Here is a 21,470-nt window from a genome sequence, read left to right as displayed (position 1 = left end):
CACTATGTATAGGAGAGGAGTATGGAGGGTATGGCGGTGGGCACTGTATAGGTGAGGAGTGTGAAGGGTACGACAGTGGACACTATGTACAGGAGAGAAGTGTATGACAGCGGGCACTATGTACAGGTGAGGAGTGTGTAGGATATGACAGCGGGCGTTATGTATAGGAGAGAAGTGTGGAGGGTATGACAGTGAGCAGTATGTACAGGAGAGAAGTGTGGAGAGTATGACAGTGGGCACTATGTATAGGAGAGATGTGTGGAGAGTAGACAGTGGGCACTATGTATAGGAGAGAAGTGTGGAGAGTATGACAGTGGGCTCTATGTATAGGAGAGGAGGATGAAGTAATCTGGGAAGGAAAAATAAGGTTTGTGGAAGGATGATTAGGGACTGCGTAGTGGTTAAGCGGGCCAGACATGGATTGAAATTACACCAATTAAGCAGAGACCAGCCATAGTCGATCTATGTATGGGCTAGCTGGTTTTACACAAGTCAACCTATTAACCGACTTGAGTACAACCAGCCTGTCAGGTTTTCCCCAAAACAATCCGTGCTGCCAGCTATAGTTAGCAACACTAATCATTGTATTCACTGGCAGAACACAATAACACTGCGGGAGTGATCGCCCCATTCACAGGTCAGCAGGTGAGAGGGTGTGTGGGGACAGGCTGGGGAGAGATACTAGTCAGTCCCTGGGTAGGCACTGGTTAGTATCAGAGCCAGATACAAGCAGGTTACATACGCCAAGATCATTAGAGCGAGAGCAATAATTCTAGCACTAGACCGCCTCTGTAACTCTAAACATGTAACCTGTAAAAAAAATTAAAGCATGGCTTAATACACAACAAAAAATCGTGATAACTTTAGTGTTTTTTTTTTATGAATGAAACAGTTTCTTTCCAACATAAAAAGTTGCAAATACCACCATTTTATTCCATAGGGTGTCTGCTAAAACAATATATAATGCTTGAGGGTTCTGAGTAATTTTCTAGCATAAAAAAAATTATGATTTTTACATGTAGGAGAGAAGTCTCAGAATGGGCCTGGTTGCCAAGTGGTTAATTATCATAAGTAATATACAAATAATTATTATAAGCTCTGTGAGTCCATCCTCTCCGTCTGCTGCAGAGTGTTCCAGCTTGTATTTATACTGCCGCTCTGTATGTAGCTTCTGACAGGCTGCGCAAGGAGCCCCGTATCTCCGGAACCATAGACGATAGCAGCCCCATATTTTAACCAGTGCTGGAGTGGGTCTTTAGCTACTATAATATGGGGTATCTGTGGCTCTTGATCGCCGAGCTACAATCCTCGAAGTCAATCTTTTTATTTTATTTTTTATTTTATTTTTTTTTATTTTTTGGGCAAATGGGCCTATCTTGAGAAAGGGGCCTGGAGCTGCAGCTCCAATAGCCCCTATGTTAATCCGGCCCAGGGGGAGGGTGGGTCTGGTGGAGGCAGTGCCTGAGCATGTCATGTGATGCAAGGAGGCCTAGGGGATTGGCCGGAGCCTCATGCAAGGGTATGAGGTCCGGAGCAAGGCAAGTCTGGAGCGGCTGTCAGTGCTATTTGGGCAGGAGTGGACTGAAGGGACCACCAGTCATGGAGAGAGGCTATCACTGTGACTCATAAGGGGACATGTCTTGTCGGTGAGGTGTCATCTTCATCTGTGCTGCTGTCAGTGTCACTGTGACGGTCAATTTCATGCATGTCCGCCCATTCTAATTTCTTGTACCGTCCCTGAGCTACTCACTATTTCAAAAATAAACTATTAAATGTTGTTTGCCTTAATATACACCTTAAATCACATTTCTAACTGCATATTGTACTTGTTTGTGGTCTAAATACTGAAATTTGCACTTAAAACTGTAATTTTTGAAATTTTGGAAATACCAGTATAAATTTTGCTGTGCCTGTAAATTTTGGGTGACGTGTCAGTAAATTTCAAATTTTTAGGCTGGCAACACTGACTACTATGCTGATAAGCATCTATGCATTTCTTATTTGTCTTTTTCATGGCAAAACAGCTCACTAAGTAAGGTTCTAATTTTTCTTGTTGACATGAGATCTATATGGGGGTCTATATGCTAAAGAAATATTTTATCTATAATAACCTTCTACAGTAAAAGTTTAAATTTAGGGTAATTCCATTTATTGGTTAACTGAATAGATTGTAGTATACTGGCATAGTATGTAGGCATACTGGCCTTGAAAGCTTGCACTACAATCAATTTATTTAGCCAATAAATGGTATCATCCTAAATCCAAACTTCTACTTTGTCAATACCGAACATGCTACAACATTCTGCTGCTGCTAACATTCTACAGACAAATATATACAACTGCAGACAGCTGTTTCTGCCATAACTACAGAGAACATTTGAACATTGGAAGTCGTACATACGTTAAATGTCTATAGAGACATTATGCAACAAGTTAGGTAGAAATCCTATTGGTGCATTAAAGTTTCACATTTATCAAATTACTGAATACTTTATTCATCCTGACTGTAAAAGTTGTCAACTGCACGGTGCAAGAGTCCCATAGTTTAAACTTTTAAACTTACATTATACAGCAGCCACATCCAATAAACACACCTCTTCAGCATGTACAGTAGCTTTAGGATAGATTCCCATGTAGTACAAAATTGAGGATTCATTTCTATGAGAAAGTAATTTGTTAAAAATGAAAACCCAGTAGATAAATTTCAAACCCAATGATTATCGAGGACTGTAACACATCTGAGAGTATCATTGGGTCAAGGTAAGACATTGGGGTTCCTCGAGCATTGAGCAATTTCTACCTCTCAGATATGTAGCCACTAACCCCAATGATCTTTTATATATATATATATAGGGGGCATGACATTCCTCCTACTGACCACCAATAAGAGGCATTCTGACTACTATAATAATGTTCCCTGAGACCTGAGTGTTACTTTAATGGTTCTTCCATGGTTAAAAGGTTGAGAAAGGCTGTTCTAGAGGCATAGGTTAGAGACAATAGACAGAGAGCCTGTGGCTGCACACCGAACTTCAAAAAGATGCTCAAAGAAGCATAAAGGATGCTAGGAACTGAACACACTGCTCACAGACTTTATAAACAAAATTGAATTATGTATAATCAGCAAGAGTTAGTTTAGCATAATAGAGCAGTTAAAGGGGTTGTAAAGGTAAATGTTTTTTCACCTTAATGCATTCTATGCATTAAGGTGAAAAAACATCTGACAGTCCCGGCGCCCCCAGCCCCCCGTTTTACTTACATCACCCCTCGAAAGTCCCGCGCTCGTCCCCCGACGTCCTTTCCACCATTCAGCCTGGCCGCTGATTGGCTGGAGTGGATGGATGGAAAGCAGCGCAGCCATTGGCTCGCGCTGCTGTCAATCACATCCACTGACGCGGAGCACCGGGGGCGGGGCCGTGTGATACAGCGAGCTGCTATAGCTGCCGGCTGTATCACGGGAGCATGCCCGCAGATGCTTCTCACCATGCGAGGGAGCTCGCATGAACGTGAGAAGTACCTGCGGGAAGAAGCCAAGACAGCTGCCGAGGGACCCTAGAAGAGCAGGTTCGGGGCCTCTCTGTGCAAAACGAGCTGCACAGTGGAGGTAAGTATAACATGTTTGTTATTTAAAAAAATAAAAAAAATTCTCTTTACAATCCCTTTAACTGAATGCAATAATATGTACTAACCCCAACAGCACATATAGACGTCTCATGCTAACAAGGTACAGACAAATTAAAAACAGAGCAGTAGATCAAGCAAGCTTCTTATAATGCCACATTGAATGGAGATTTTAAATAGGCTGACACACCAATCTACCATTATATTGTATATGTTGCGGTGGTTAGGTCACAGAGAGGTATCTCTACTTAAGGTCCTATGGGCATAAGAAATCCCTCCCCTGAAGAAGTCTTTGATGTAGGGATGAAAAGTGTTGGCTTGTTGTAAAAGCAGTGAGTCAAGTAGCTGCTGAATCCTGTGCTGAATTTGCCCCCTGTGTTCTAGATCCACTTGGAGGATGGTTCAGCAGAGGTTATTTTTTTATATATATCACCTTACTATTTCTGAATACATTCCAAATAATTTAAACACTGTGCAAATGTATAATTCAATATTTTGACATGATTTTTATACACAAAATTTGAAATTGCAGTGAAGTTCCAGAACCATTTTTAGTAGGCAGATTTAATTAGCAAGCCATAAACATTAGGTGCATATTCCATGTATGTATTCTTGAAAAAACTTTTTGTTAAGAGGACCAAAACTTCATCAAAAGCAGTGTACATTGTATTATCAAATCAAAAGTAAACAGTTCCATCAGTGTAGTAAGTGGCACAAATTTACTGAAAGCCCAGTGATGGTGCACATTCCTAACAAATTGGTAAGCTAAACATTGAATTTTCTTCACTGTGTATGAATGACAGACACATTTAAAGGATTTTTCAGGATCCTGAACTGCTCCGATACAGGAAATGAGTCACTCCTCTGATCATTAAACGGGGCCTTTTAAAAAACAGTATCTGACTTGTAATAAATGCAGAGCTTTCAATAAGATCAGTGCTGCAAAATTACAACATTAAGCCTAAGCCAGCAGAATGTACTCTTTTTTTTTTCCCACCTTGCTCCTTATAGAATGGATTCCATTGTTAATTACAGTTACAGCATGCTGAGATATTGAAGGGCTCAGATTGCCTACATATGCGGACTTTTTCCCCCTATCTCAGGTAATGAAATGTCAGCACAGTTCTTTTTCTGGTTTTGTAGCATGTTGATCAAAATGACCTTTATTTTTATACCAGACACAGATCAATAAGCAACTGCGCAGTGTTTGACAGAAGAAAGGTACAATATACAAGAGATGACAGGACAGACAGCCGGGGAAATCTGGCCAGTTAATTTTTGCTGGTTTATTTTCAGACAATGTAGCATGTTTCCTCTCAAAATGAAAATTCATTTTGTCCATTTAATAGGAGGTGAGGATATTAAACATTTTGTTTAACGTAATGTTTCAGGTTCTGAGAATAATTTACACACCAGTCACCATCTGCCCTGATGTTAAATTTATTACATTTTGGTAAGACATTGTAACCTTCAGGAAGTGAATAAAAGAAATAATAATGTTTTCTATTTTTTTTTCTTTTTTTTTTTGTTCTTTTTTTTCTTTTATTCTTTGTGTGAGCCAACTGTACATCATTTAATTTCCTTTTGATTTTGTGTTTTTCATTAAAAAGATCTTTCGAAAATTGCTTAGAAATGTCAGGTCAATTAGTATAAATATTCCCTTAACAGAGAGATGCTCATAAAGATTAACTCTAGGCAGGTTAAAAAAAAACAATTAATGCAATTATGTTTTTAGTAAAAAAATATGATGCATTTCAAATGCACTTAATATAACCTGGAAATGTATTGATATTAACCTCCTGTGAAGTTATTCATCCCAGTGGACTATCACTGTGCCAGGAATGTAAATGAGGCTGCGCATGTGCAGTTCAAGATTGAAAACAGGCAGATAAGTTTATTTTATTGCAGAAGAGACATTGCATGTCTCTTCTGCAATAAAGAGCCTGCCTGTTTGTACTTTTTCTTTTAGCTCCACTTTAAGTAAAATGCACAATTTTTAATGGGTATGTATTTTATATATATATATAGTCCATATTTTTATATAGTTATATATAGTTATATTATATATATATAGTTTATATTATATATAGTCCAAGTTGGTTAAAGCGGTAGTAAACCCGCAAATTTATTTATTTATTTTTTTTAACCTGCAAAGCAAAAGGCATAATGAGCTATTATGCACAGCATACTACCTCATTATGAAATACTTACCTTAGAACGAGGCCCGGACATCTGGCCCGATCCACGCCGAGGGAGCTGACATGCTCCCTCTGCGTTTCTTCCGGGTATCGCGGCTCCTGCGCTGTGAGTGGCCGGAGCCGCGATATCGTCACTACCGCGCATGCGCGCGGGAGATTTCTTTCCGGCCGGTCAGTCACTGCCGGATTTTCAGGCCGAGAACCCCCTTGTGCGCATGCGCCGCTGCAGTCAGCGGCGCATACCGAGGGTAATATCTCCTAAACCGTACAGGTTTAGGAGATATTTTTTTTTACCTACAGGTAAGCCTTATTATAGGCTTTCCTGTAGGTAAAAGTTAAAAAATTTAGTATACAACCACTTTAAGTAAAATTAGAAAAATATATACATAAAACTATTTTGCAGAAATAAAAAACTGATAATTGGCACGTGCGTATATATTCACCCCCTTTGTTATGAAGCCCATAAAAAGCTCCGGTGCAACCAATTACCTTCAGAAGTCACATAATTAGTTAAATGGTGTCCACCTGTGTGTAATCTAGGTGTCACATGATCTGTCATTACATATACACACCTTTTTGAAAGGCCCCAGAGGCTGAAACACCTAAGCAAGAGGCACTACTAACCAAACACTGCCATGAAGACCAAGTAACTCTCCAAACAAGTAAGGGACAATGCCGTTGAGAAGTACAAGTCAGGGTTAGGTTATAAAAAAATCTCCAAATATTTGATGATCCCTAGGAGCACCATCAAATCTATCATAACCAAATGGAAAGAAAATGGCACAACAGCAAACCTGCCAAGAGACTTTAATCAGAGAGGCAGCACAGAGACCTAAGGTAACCCTGGAGTACCTAGTGGTGAGCCCGGAATGCAGAAGGAGACCTCTTTTGCGTCCCCGACTCACAGCCCCTGATGGTGATGATAGGAGGCATGGGAGTCAAAGGTAGCACGAGTGCCTGGCAGGATCAACAGCCGAAGGATGGATCAGGCAGACTTCAGGAACTGTAGCTGGACAAGCAGGCCTCAGCAGCAGGGCACGGGAACCAGCAGACAGCAGGAGACCAACAGGAACAGGTAGATCACTCAGGAGCAGGCACACAGAAGAGTCGGGCAAGCCGGGTCAGACCAGACGATCAGTACAGGAACAGATGCAGCAGGCAGAGGCAGGAACGTGGAACAGGCCGGGTCAGTAGTGGATGAGCATGGATGGACCAGAGGATTAGAGAGGTGCAGAGTTGTAGACAAGCCGGAGTTTAGAGGCAGGCAGAAGGCAAGGAAGGTCACAGGTCAGGCCGGGTCAACACACGATCAGATCAGATTCAGGCAATAGCCTCAGGAACGCTGTAGATCAAGCAGCAAGATCTGAAGGGAGAACTGGGTTTAAATAGCCCGCCTGGTGCCGGTAACCTGCACCCGTGAGCGCACACCTGCACGTGCACCCGTTGCCACGTGAGCATGCGCGCTCACGCACACGCATGCGCCCAGGCATCCGCATGCGCACAGACAGGCAACGGACCACTGTTCCCAGCCAGCCTTTCTTGACACTTCCACAGCAGAGACTGGACTATCTGTAGAGTTGAGAGAAAGATGGATGGTGCTCAATAAAGGGATATTCTTGAGCAAAACCTGTACCACTTTGTGTGCAATTTGAGGCTAGGATGGAGGTTCACCTCCCAGCAGGACAATGACCACAAACACACTGCTAAAGCAACACTTGAGTGGTTTAAGGGCAAACATGTAAATGTTGGAATGGCCTAGTCAAAGCCCAGACCTCAATCCAATAAAAAATCTGTAGTCAGACTTAAAGATTGCTGTTCACAAGAGCAAACCATCCAACTTGAAGGAGCTGGAGCAGTTTTGCAAGGAGAAATGGGGAAAAATCCCAGTGGTAAGATGTGGCAAGCTCATAGAGGCTTATCCAAAGCGACTTGGAGCTATGAGAGCCGCAAAAGCTGGCTCTACAAAGTATTGACTTTAGGGGGGTGAATAGTTAGCACATTGACTTTTTCTGTTATTTTGTCCTAATTGTTGCTTGCTTCACAATAAAAAAAAAAAAACATCTTCAAAGTTGTGGGCATGTTCTGTGAATTAAATGCTGCAAATCCTCAAACCCATGTCAATTCCAGGTTGTGAGGCAAGAAAACACGAAAAATGCCAAGGGGGGTGAATACTTTTGCAAGGTACTGTGTGTGTATATATATATATATATATATATATATATATATATATATATATATATATATATATATATATAAACATTTGCCTACCACTCACCAGACACACAACATACACTAGAAAAAACAAATGTAAGATGGTGTGACAGCATTTAACTGAATTTGCGTGGCAATAAACCCATAACATTAAGATCAAAACAAAATGAAGCCCTGTCCCTTACACACCCAAACCAGAACTTGATTGCCACAGCTGATTTTCTGGGGTTCCAATAAATTGTACAAAAAATTAACAAACATGCATACATGATTACAAAATGTGGGATGTATTATGTCTTTTTCTGATTGTCATCTGCAGCATTACCAACATGATGAATGTTGGACATCTTTTCACAGCAGGAAAGAGCCGCTACTTTTAATCAGAGTAAGTATATGGGGATGATTCACTGCTAAAAAAAGAATTGTGAGCAATTGCTACTATGTTATCTAGAGCTAACAGAAGCAGTTAATTGAGGCAGACTTTATAACAATGGACAAGGCAAACATTTTATGGAATTTTGTTTTTACAGATAAAGGTAAATAGCTTTTGAATATATATATATATATATATATATATATATATATATATATATATATATATATATATATATATATATTTACTTCTGAATACTATGTTTTGCCCGGAGTTATCCTTTAATGGCCATTGAAAAGAGAAAAAGATCTTTCCTTAAGAACTAAGGTCAAGTTTCATGTTTCTGGCTGCTGTAAAGCAGAGATTATCAGCTAGTAGGAAATATGCTCCTAGTGGGACTTTAGACAGAATATAAATTCATAATTTAAACAAATAATCTGTCAATCTATCAAATCAGTATATTTTGTCATAGGGAATGTTTGGATTTTACTTTTGATGTTATGGATGGTTTTAATGTACAATCATATTTGGGAAAAAATCTAAGTACTCTGATGTACTTTGGTTCATGCTCCAAACTAAAAAGCAAAATTTGCAAGCAATCTTCTAGGTATGGACTATAGGAAACCCATAGAGATGAAATGACAATCATTTGTCAGATTTTTGTCAGATAGGGTAACAATTGTATGTCTGTGGGAACCAACCAAACCAGCCTTGCTATCTACTACCGTTGAGAAAATTTGGTTGGACAGATAGAAAACTCCCTTCCAGCACCTGCCAGCCTAATTTGTCTCCCTCCTCTCTCTGTTCTTATGACTAGGAACATTGACTGCGAGTGCTGATTGGATGCTGGTCTTCCAGCATGCTTGTTCGACAGGAGCCATTTCCTGAGACATGCTTCTGATGTGAGAGGAGGGCCGAAAGTCAGCCAGTTCCTGCTTAAACTACTGTTTTCAGATGATTTTTAGCCTGTTTGTACCCAGCTTAATCCATAATCCATGGTCAAATGATGCACTGGGTCCTGAGCATCCTCTGGATTACAGAGTGGGAGGGTCCCTCTTCAGTTGCCCACATCGATAGCTGGGTTTCGTAGAGACTTCCTATTGGCTTTCCAGTAGGGGTTCTCTCAGGCTCCAGACTGCAGCAGCATTATGACATCTTGAAAAGAGCAGGCCCAGACTGTGGAACTGGATCATCTGTCTTATGTCCCAAAAGAGGCACCGATGAGGGACACTGAAAGGGTTTTTACAGTGGGTGAGTTAAAAAAATAACTTTAGAATTTTTTTATTTAATTTGCATTGGGGGAAGTGGAGTAGGTGGGTAACAAAACTGAGTAGTGATCTGTAGAGTGGCCCATTAAGGCAGCAAACAATCAACCTGAATTCATTTTCTTCTTAGGCCGCGTACACACGGGCGGACTGTATGGCCTACTTAGTCCGTCATGCAATCCGACGGACAGTCCGTTATACTTTCGAATGAATGGACTTGACCACACACGGATGCACAAACAGTCTGTCGAAAGCTTGCGCGATGACGTGTACAGCACGTACGACGGGACTAGAAATAGGAAGTCCAATACACAGCAATGCACCCTTCCGCCGTGTAAATCCTTTCTGAGCATGCGCCATTCTTAGTCCGTCGAACTAGCCTACTCACGAGCGGATTGTCCGCTGAAACCAAAGTATGACGGACAGAATTACAGAAATTCCGAAATACTTAGTACGCCAGACTGCACACTGAAAAAGTCCGCTGAAGCCCACACACGAGCGGACTGTCCGCTGAAATGTGTTTCGGCGGACTAAGTAGGCCATACAGTCCGCCCGTGTGTACGCGGCCTTAGATCTCAAAGTACACCTGTCACATGCAAATTATGGAAGATACCATGCTTACATTTGCTAGGACACGTGTCCCTTGGCTGTCATGCTAATGTATTAGCTTCAGCACTTTCTGAGATGCTGATCCAGAACAAGTATAGAGAAGAAAGACTCTTATACCAGTAAACTTGTATTTTTAAAGGGGGCCACTAATGGCAGCCTCAGTACTTCTCCAATGACAGTTATGCTTTAAGGCCTCCTTCACATATGTGCCCTGTACAGGGCCATGTTTTGTCAGCACCTCATTCCAGCAGTCCCATTGTTGCCTATTGGGACGCAGGGGCTTCATGGCCCCGCGTGCCCAGACAGATGTTACATTGGGAGTGGGACACAGAAGCTGTGTCTGCATAACGGATGAATCCCAATAGATCACAATGGGACTGTTGATACAGATATGCATGCAACACCCGTGCATCTCCATGCTGACAAAACACAGCCCTGCATGGGCATGTATGTAATTGCCCCATGTGAATTTGACCTAACAACTGTTGAGATATCTTCCGGGAGTGTATTGTTTTCAGTAAGTTGGCCAAAATGCATTGTGAGAAGAAGCAATAATGCACAACCACAATGAGACCCTGAAAACAAGGAATCAGAGATTGCATATGTAATAGTAAGTATACCTAGTTCCATGTACATATATAGCTACAAATTATAGTTTAAAAAAAAAACATAAAAAACTGATCTGTTTAAGCCCTTGTACACACGGTTGGACATTCCGACAACAAAATCCATTGGATTTTGTCCGACGGATTTTGTCTGAAACTGGTGTTGCATACACACGGTCGGACAAAGTTGTCGGAAAATCTGATCGTTCGTAACGTGATGACGTTATTTCGTTACGACGGGACTACGTTCAGGCTAGTAGCCAAAAGCTTTGGTCTAGGAATTTGATCTGAGCATGCGTGGCACTTTGTCCAATTGGAATTGTCTACAAACGATTGGACAAAGTACGATCATATCATGTTGTCGGAAAATTTTATAGCCCAGCTCTAAAACTTTGTCGGTCGGATATTCAGACGGAAACAGTCCAATGGAGCCCACACACGGTCGGATTATCCGACAACACGGTCCGATCGGACATTTTCCGTCGGAATGTCCGACCATGTGTACAAGGGCTTATACTTACAGGATATCTTAGAAAAAGATCTTAAAAAGGCCCTACTTTTTTTTTCCAATTGTATATACACCATAGGGTGTGGGGTGATAGCAAGTAGACAACTAATGCAATGCAACATTATTTGTATCAGAAACTTGTTTACAAACATTTAAGGGATTCTGGAAGCAAATGCGCATACTATAGGAGTATAGGAAGAATGTGGTTGTTTTAATTTACTATATATTGTACAACATCATCACACAACTGCTTTAAAACTGACTGTACATCATTGAAGGCCCTTGGACTAATACTACATTTTATATATAATACAAAAAACAATAAATGTAAATGGATCATAATTGAAGAAAGAAAAGGCAACCTGGCAAGACTATTCTTTTTTAAGTTATTTTTGTGCTATCATCTACAAAGAGATTTACCTTTGGACATATAACAGGAATTCTCTACAGTACCATTTTAATAAAGCAACACTTTCTACACAGACAGGTTTCACACAATCATACACGAACTGGAAGAAATTTCACTCTGCCTCCCTGGTGTGTGGTAAATGTAAAGAGATAGATCAATGTCTGTGAACGCCTGCTGTCTCTCCACAGTCAAATATTGGGACACTAAGCAGACGTGAGCCATTAGCTGGTGAAACTGTGGTGTCGTTATTGTTGGAGATTTTAGTCAAACAAATTGAGTTGAACTGTTGTCCATGGGGATCAAGGGTTCATTTACATGATCATACACCCACCAAGGTTTGATAAACTTTCTGAAGATATAATCAATACGCTTGGTCTCTTTTAGTGTTAGTACCTTCAAATGTAAATGAATACAGAAACAAGTAAATAGTGTTCCATGTTCGCTGCATCCAGAAAACTCGCAGACAAAGAAATAATTTTCATAATATTTACCATTGGAAGAGTGTTTGTTGGGAGCTTTATTATAGTTGGAGATTATGTATAGACCAATTTTAAAAGTGGGTGCATGTTAACCACAACTATACAAAATTATTATAGTGTGGTTGTCATTAATACGGACAGTGCTGTATGCATTACATAAATCTGCAATTGTCTTTTGAGACCTGTAATACAGAAAATAGGGGGCACAACACAGCCCTTTCTGAGAAACATGCCAGTGTAAACTGGGTGGCCAACAACGTCCAGGCACCCTAAGCCCACGTACACACGGTCGGAGATTTTGGCAACCAAATCCGTCGGATTTTGCCCGTCGGATTTAGTCTGACGGATTGTGTCCGAAACTGTTGCATATACACGATCGGGCCAAGTTGGCGAAAAATCAGATCTTTCAGAACGTGATGACGTAATTTCGTTACGATGGGACTACATTCAGGCTAGTAGCCAATAGCTTTGATGTAGGAATTTGATCTGAGCATGCGTGGCACTTGGTCCGATGAAAATGCTCTACACATGATCGGATTAGGTCTGTCCGGCCCAGTTGGTCGGGAAATATTTCCAACATGTTGGAAAATTGGGTCGGACGGAGATTCGGACAGAATCAGTCAGATGCATACCACACACAGTCGGATTATCTGACGACACGGTCCGATAAGACTCATTCCGACAGATTCTCTGACCGTGTGTACAAGGGCTAAGAAGGTTTGTACTTTGAAATGATATTCTTTGATTTTTCTCATCATGCCAACCCTACCATAATTGAATCTTATTAATTCTTATGGAGATATCATTGGGATTCCTAATATACAGCCTCCACATAGCCCACTTGCATTTATTGTGATTTGATAAGGACCAACAGTGTGGCACAATGGTGTGGTGGGTAACACTCTCACCTAGCAGTAGGAAGGGTTGCTGGTTCAAATCCCAACCAAGACACTACCTACCTGCCTGGAGTTTGCATGTTCTCCCTGTGCCTGCGTTGGTTTCCTCTGGGTACTCCAGTTTCCTCCCATAATCCAAAGACATGCAGGTAGGTTTATTGGCTTCTGTCTAAAATTGGCCCTAGTATATGAACGGGGACCTTGGATTGTGGGCTCTGTGAGGGTAGGGACCAATGTGAGTGTGCAATGTACAGGGATAGGGACAATTGTAGACACTCACTCAGGTTGAACTGGATGGACTGGTGTCTTTATTCAACCTTCAGCAGTCTTTTTCTAGGATTTTTTTCATTTTTACATGTATGTCAGCAATAATTTTAATTGCGGTGTTGCTTCTGTTCTCTTTTTTAGATTTTTTATTTATTTTTTGCGTGGTGTTTTGTTTGTCAAAGCTGCCCCTTGTTTGCAGCAGATCACCACATACTATTATAGTGCAGTTTGGTGCTCTAAAGCACCAGAGTGTCAAGTGCACCAATGAACCATATAGCTCTTGCCATAGCTGTTAGTAAAACTAGAGAATAACCACTTTACAATCATGCCTGGGACATCTACAGGCAGAGGCAGAGTTTGTTCTGTGTATCTATCATAGGGTAAGCAATGTCTGTATCCAAAGACCAAAGCAATGGTCAGAGTGCAACATCAGGAGGCAAGGCACTGTGCAGGCAGTGTACATACTATAAAGCCAAAGCATGTAGAGGTGATGTGAAGTCATTCTCATCTGCAAAAGTGCCCCATTTTCCTCTTCTTTTCTCCTGCTTTTGCCCCACAAACTGGCACAGAGGAGTTGGCAGAATTATTTGAGTGCAGTGTCAGCCACTTGCTGAAAAAAAGATGCATAGCAATTAGAAGCACCTGGGATTTAGGAGGAGAAATGGATGCATGGGGGGGGGGGGGGGGGGGGGGAAAGGTGAACTAAGGGGCTCTGATCTTCCTGCAACATCAACTTAAAGAAGGCAGGGCCATCTTTAAGGCAGGGCAAAAGGGGCAGCTGCCCTGGGCCCTGTCATTGTTGTGGGGCCCAAAACAGCTGCCTCATACTTGCCAACTATCCAGGTTTAAATTCCCTTGTCCCTTGAAGTTTTATTAATGTGCTGTGTCCTGATAATTGTGTGAAGTGCTTCTACTAATGCTGTCCAGTTCTGCCCTATTGTTGTGTGCAAGTGACTCACCAGCAGGCCCCGTGTATACATATAAATAACTAGCATTCATATGTAAATAGTGACGACAATACTAAGTAAATAGCTGTGGCTGGCGGCATTGATATGTAAATAAAGGTGGCATTTCTATGTATATCATGCTCCCCTGATGTGAGGAGGTGATGTGGTGTAACCTCTAGCAACTAAGCAGTGAGCTGTAATGTGTGCTGTAACCTAGCAACCTAGCAACTAGTCAGTAATAATATGCTGTAACTGCTGGCAACTAATCGCAATTGCTCCCTGATCTGATACAGAAAACAGATTTTAGATCTAGCTGCTATTTATTGTATGTCTCAGAGCAGGTGGAGAGGGAAATTGCATGGGGGGCAAGAAAATTTTTGCCCAGGGCCCAATCTATATTAATGATGGCCCTGAGGAGGGGTGATGATGAGGTCACTAACTATGCCTGAGAGCCAAATAGAGAAGAGGAGCAGGAGCAGGCAGAGCATCAGCAAGTAGGATGTTATCTATGGGCAATACTTCATATAGGAGAGGAGGGAGCAGCCGCCCTATTCCATTGGATGTCAGAGCTCCATGGGAGTTGCCCAGGATTTAATTTACAACACTTCCAGTAGGGAAGGGGGTTAGAATGGAGACATACAGAGTAGGAGAAAGCATAGGCTGCACCCATGCTCTGATTCTGCCATCCCCACCCTGCTATCTCCACGTTTGGCACATAACAATCAGATTTCTGTGTCCAAGATGCTGAAATGAAAGAAAAAGTAGGCCCCCAGTCACTCCAATTCACAGAGTCTCAATGCCATGCTTCGAAAAATTTCTGGCTTTACAGTTTCTGCCATTCCAGTTGAAGGAGCCTGCCCCCTTTTCTATAAATCTTCAGCTTGTGCTATACCAAAGTGGCAGGTTCCTGGCCACTATTTTTTCACACATACGGGTGATGAGGTGGGAGGTAGTGTTTTAATGCCACTGGTCACACAGTCAGCTTCAGGGTTCACATGACCATAAACACATAGTCCACCATCCATTTTTTGAAAATTGACGTTCTTTTTATGTTTCTAGCGCAAAAAAATAAAAACGGTAGAGGTGATCAAATACCACCAAAAGAAATCTCTATTTGTGGGGAAAAAAGGACGTCAATTTTGTTAGGGCGCAACATCGCAGGACCACGCAATTGTCAGTTAAAGCAACGCAGTGTGGTATCGCAAAAAGTGTTCTGGTCGGGAAAGGGGTAAATCCTTCTGGGACTGAAGTGGTTAAGGTCAAAGTAAAGATGTGGGAAGTCGGCAACAGAAGATGAGATCATGTGAGTAAAGCAGTACAATTTTAGTATTGTGTTTGAGAAATATAAAAAAAAGTCTTGTTAATTAATTTTGGACTGATATATGGCTTCTCCCTGCTTCAAAAAAATAAATAAATTCTTTGCCTCACATTTAAATTTTTATAAAGTATGACTGAAAAAATACATTTTCATTTTGCTAAAAACTGCCTCAATTCAAAAAGGATGAGATTCTATTCATGAGATCTGAACATCTTTTTTCAAAATGTCCTACAGTTTCAGTTCATTTTCAGGCTGAAATATACTTCCTATCTGCCTGTCAGGAATGGCTAGATAGTACCCAAGATGGTGGCAGAAGAAGACGAACTGTGACCTCAGTAGGGATGAGCTTCGTGTTCGAGTCGAACATACGTTCGACTCGAACATCAGCTGTTCACCCGTTCGGCGCATTCCGAACGTTATGGGCCGTTCATGCCAAATTCGTGTGGCGCTCACGGCCCACAATGCACTGCGTCATCGCAGTGCATTGCTGGCTCATGATTGGCCAAGCATGCACTGTGACCCCGCATGCTTGGCCAATCACAGCGCCAGCAGCGAGGAGAGCCATGATTGGCCACAGGCAGGATGCCTGTGGCCAATCATAGCTCAGGCTGTTTAGTACACGCCCCACACAATATAAGGCCGCCAGCGCGGCGGCCTTGTGTAGTGTGTTGGCGTCTGAAGCTGTTAGTGGGTGTTCTGTGTACCTTCAACACAGTACACACCGATCGTTATCGGCCGATTTTCGATCTTGCTCTTCTGTAGTGGTTGTTGTCTGCTTGCCCTGACCGCAGTATACACAGCTATATTCACCTCACCTATATAGCTAGTGATCTATCTTTTATAATAGAGCTTGCAGTCAGTAGTGTTAGGAGCATGTGCGTGCTGTCTGCGTGCTCTGTATCCAGTACACACCGCTATATCCACCTACATAGCTCTTCTCTATTTGAGCTCACTTGCCATCTGCAGGAGTTATTGGAAGTTGTGTGTGCCTCCACAGCACAGTATACATCTGTATATACCCCTTTATCTCTGGTGTTCTATAATAAAGGCATCTGCAGGAGTTAGTGGGTTTTTTGTGCCTCCAGCACAATATACACCTGTATCTACCCTTTATTGCTGTTCTCTAATAGAGCCATCTGCAGGGCTTAGTGGGTGTTGTGTGACTCAATTACAGTATACCCCTTTATCTGTGGTGTTCTATAATAAAGGCATCTGCAGGAGTTAGTGGGTGTTGTGTGACTCCAGCACAATATACACCTGTATCTACCCTTTATTGCTGTTCTCTAATAGAGCCATCTGCAGGGCTTAGTGGGTGTTGTGTGACTCCATTACAGTATACCCCTTTATCTCTGGTGTTCTATAATAAAGGCGTCTGCAGGAGTTAGTGGGTGTTGTGTGCCTCCAGCACAATATACACTACCCAACTGCTGTTTTACCCAACTCCCTTCAGGCCATTACCATGTCTGGAAGGCCAGCAAGGAGAGGCAGACAGGCGCGAGCCGATAAAAGAGGGCAAGCAGGCTCTGTGTCTAGAGACAACAGTGCTGGTCGTGGACGCGGTGCATTGTCATCAGCACGTGGCCATGGGACACGCTTGTCCTTCTTTTCGGCAGCTGGACATGTTGAACCGCAACATGCCAACGACTTGGTAGAGTGGATGACCAAGCCCTCTTCATCCTCCTCATCCTCTCTCACCCAGTCTCAGGGTACTAGCAAAGCAGCTGCCAATGCATCGTCTTCCCTCCTCTCAATGTCATCATTAGTGACTCCTTCCCTAGACCCACCACGTCCTCCTGAGGAGTCTCCTGAACTCTTTGAGCACAGTGTTGGGTACATGCTCCAGGAGGATGCCCAGTGTTTTGTAGGCTCTGATGATGACACTCAGCTAGAGGAAGGCAGTAGCGTGAGCACAGAGAGAGGGGATGCTCAAGAAGGACAGCAATCTGGCAGTCATGTTCCACAAGCTGCAGCATACTGCCAGGTTTGCTACAGCGATGAAGAGGGAGGGGATGATGAGGGCACTGACTCCACGTGGGTGCCTGGTAGGAGAGAGGAGGAGGAGGAGGAGGAGGCACATGTCCAACGAGGCAGGATGCCCAGCTTAGGGGCAGCACACCGACTGAATCTCACACCGCAGAGCTCCGCCTGTGCAGGGCGCTGCCTCTGCGCGTTATTCTAAAAGTTCTTTGGTGTGGGCCTTTTTTGAGACGAGTGCATCAGATCGCACCGCTGCTATTTGCAACATATGTCTCAAGCGTATCTCGCGTGGCCAAAACATCAGCCGCTTGGGCACCACATGCTTGACCAGACATATGTTGACCTGCCATGCAGCTCGTTGGCAAGCGTACCTCAAAGACCCACACCAAAGAACAAAGCGGACCTCTCCTTCCTCCTCATCAGCTGGCATCTCCAACCCCACTAGACCTTCAGTCCTCTCTGAAACCTGCTCTGAGAGGAATGAAGGTGTAGAATTAGGTGTGTCACAGCCAAGTGCTTCCGGGCACTCTGCTAGCAGTACACCCACGTCCGATTATAGCAGGCAAATGTCCCTGCCCCAGCTGCTGGACCGGCGAAAGAAGTTCACTCCCAGCCATCCACATGCCCAGCGGTTGAATGCTAGCTTGGCTAAATTGCTAGCACTTCAACTGCTACCTTTTCAGTTGGTAGACTCTGCCCCCTTCCGTGAGTTTGTACAATGTGCGGTTCCTCAGTGGCAGGTCCCCAAACGCCACTTTTTCTCACGGAAGGCGATTCCGGCTCTCTACCGGCATGTGGAAGGCAATGTCCTTGCCTCGCTGGACAGGGCGGTCAGCGGTAAGGTGCATATTACCGCTGACTCATGGTCCAGCAGGCATGGACAGGGACGTTACCTGTCTTTCATGGCCCATTGGGCCACTCTTCTGGCAGCTGGGAAAGATGCAGGACAAGGTGCAGTAGTGTTGGAGGTTGTTTCGCCACCACGCCTCCAAAATGATACTACTGGTTGTGACACACCTCTCTCCTCCACCCCCTCCTCTTCTTCTTCCTCCATGGCCTCTTCCAGTGCTCTGTCCTCAGAACCAGCGGTGCTCCGTAGGCGTTCCAGGGGCTACGCAAGTACGCAGGCAAAACAATGCCATGCCGTGCTTGCGCTGGTTTGTTTGGGGGACAGGAGCCACACTGGGGCAGATATTTTGTCAGCTCTGCAGAGGCAGGCTGAGAGGTGGTTGACGCCACGCCAGCTTAAGCCAGGAATGGTGGTTTGCGACAATGGCACCAATCTCCTCTCCGCCCTCCGACAGGGACAACTGACCCATGTGCCCTGTGTGGCTCACATCCTTAACCTGGTGGTGCAGCGGTTCTTGGGCAGGTACCCGGGCTTACAGGATGTCCTGAAGCAGGCCAGGAAAGTCTGTGTGCATTTCCGCCGATCATTTATTGCCTGTGCTCGGCTGGCTGAGCTCCAAAAGGATTGGAACCTGCCCAAGAACCGCCTTATATGTGACATGCCCACCAGGTGGAACTCAACGTTGGCCTTGCTGCAGCAGCTGCACACGCAGCAGAGGGCCATCAATGAGTACCTGTGTGACTACAGCACCAGGACAGGGTCAGGGGAGCTCGGTTTTTTGTCACCACACCAGTGGGGCATGATCAGGGATGCATGCACTGTCCTGTCACCATTTGAGGAGGCCACAAGGATGGTGAGCAGTGACAGTGCATGCATCAGTGACACTGTACCTCTTGTCCACCTCTTGGAGCATACGCTGCGTGGAATAATGGACAGGGCACTTGAGGCAGAACAGAGGCAGGAAGAGGAGGACTTCCTTGCCTCTCAAGGCCCAATTTATCCAGACAGTGTTCCTGCTGTCCCACCCATCACAGAGGAATAGGACGAGGAGGAGGAGGAGGGGGAGGAAGATGATTGTGTCAGCATTGAGGTGGAGGCTGGCACTCAGCATCAGCAGCAGCAGTCATGTAGGGATGATTTACAGTCCCAAGAAACCCGTGGACTTGCACGTGGCTGATGTTGTCCTTCGTGACCCAGAGGACTCCGGACCGAATGCCTCAGCTAGCCTGCGCTGCATGGCCTCCCTGATCCTGCAAAGCCTGCGGAAGGATCCTCGTATTCTTCGGATCAAGGAGAAGGACCATTACTGGTTGGCCACTCTTCTTGATCCACGGTACAAGGGTAAGGTTGCCGACCTTATCTTGCCGTCGCAGAGAGAGCAGAGGATGGGACATCTCCGGGAGGCCTTTCAGAAAGGTCTGTGCAATGATTTCCCAGAGACTGGGAGGTTACAAACTCCTGGTCCTGGACAATGTGTTGCTGAGGCATCGGTCAGAATGAGCAGTGGAGAATGTGGCCGTCTGACCGATGCGTTCAGGCAATTTTTTAGTCCGCAGCCCCAAGGTATGATCGGTTCCAGCAACCATCGGCAGCATCTGATTTACATGGTGCAGGCATACCTAGGGTCAAGGTCAGACTTGGACACCTTTCCCAACGAAAATTCTCTGGCTTACTGGGTTTTGAGGATGGATCACTGGCCAGAGCTTGCACAGTATGCAATTGAGCTACTGGCATGTCCTGCATCCAGCGTTCTTTCGGAACACACCTTCAGTGCTGCTGGTGGCTTTGTTACCGATCACAGGGTGCGCTTGTCCACCAACTCAGTTGATCGACTGACCTTCATAAAGATGAATCAGTCTTGGATCACCCACAGCTACGAAGCACCTGAAGCTGATGTAACCGAATAATTTTTTTTGAAATATCACATCCCTTCAAGACTGCCTTTGCTGATGCTGAGTGACTGTCCTGTTATGTTGATTGTCTATCCTCTTCCTCCTCCGCTGATATGTTGGAAGAACATTTTTGGTTCTGGGTGATGCCACCAGCCCAATTTTTCAGCCCCTGTTTAACAGGGGCGTTTAATTAAAATTTTTGATGCAATGCTTTGCAGCAGGGCTCATTCCTGCACTACAACTAGAGTATATGGGAGAGGTTGCAGTGTCGTGGCACCAGCACCAGTGCCTAAGGCCCAATTTTTCAGCCCCTGTTTAACAGGGGCGTTTAATTACAATTTTTGATGCAATGCTTTGTAGCAGGGCTCATTCCTGCACTACAACTAGAGTATATGGGAGAGGTTGCAGTGTCATGGCACCAGCACCCGTGCCTAAGGCCCAATTTTTCAGCCCCTGTTTAACAGGGGAGTTTAATTACAATTTTTATGCAATGCTTTGCAGCAGGGCTCATTCCTGCACCACAACTAGAGTATATGGGAGAGGTTGCAGTGTTGTAGCACCAGCACCAGTGCCTAAGGCCCATTTTTTCAGCCCCTGTTTAAGAGGGGCATTTAATTACAATTTTTTATGCAATACTTTGCAGCAGGGCTCATTCCTGCACCACAACTAGAGTATATGGGAGAGGTTGCAGTGTCGTGGCACCAGCGCCAGTGCCAGCAGCCCAATTTTTCTGCCCTTGTTTAACAGGGGCATTTAATTACAATTTTTGATGCAATGCTTTGCAGCAGGGCCTGTTTCTGTGCCCACCCAGAGTAACTGTGAGGACTTATTGTGTTGTGGCACCAGCACCAGCACCACAACCACCAAAGGTAAATTTTTCTACCACTGTTCAACAATGGCATGTAATTACAATTCTTGATATAATCGTTCACAGCAGGGCGCTCCAGCGCCCACCAAGAGTCACTTTGAGGGCTTACAATGTTGTGGCAACACCAACACCTTGTTCCGCCATTTCTGCAGAGCACATAGGGCAGGCCCCTACTTT

The sequence above is a fragment of the Lithobates pipiens genome, unplaced genomic scaffold (assembly GCF_037356315.1).
Source record: "Lithobates pipiens isolate NorthernLeopardFrog02 unplaced genomic scaffold, aLitPip1_a1.2 Scaffold_10, whole genome shotgun sequence".
Taxonomy (NCBI): Eukaryota; Metazoa; Chordata; class Amphibia; order Anura; family Ranidae; genus Lithobates; species Lithobates pipiens.
This window is presented reverse-complemented; position numbering follows the sequence as displayed.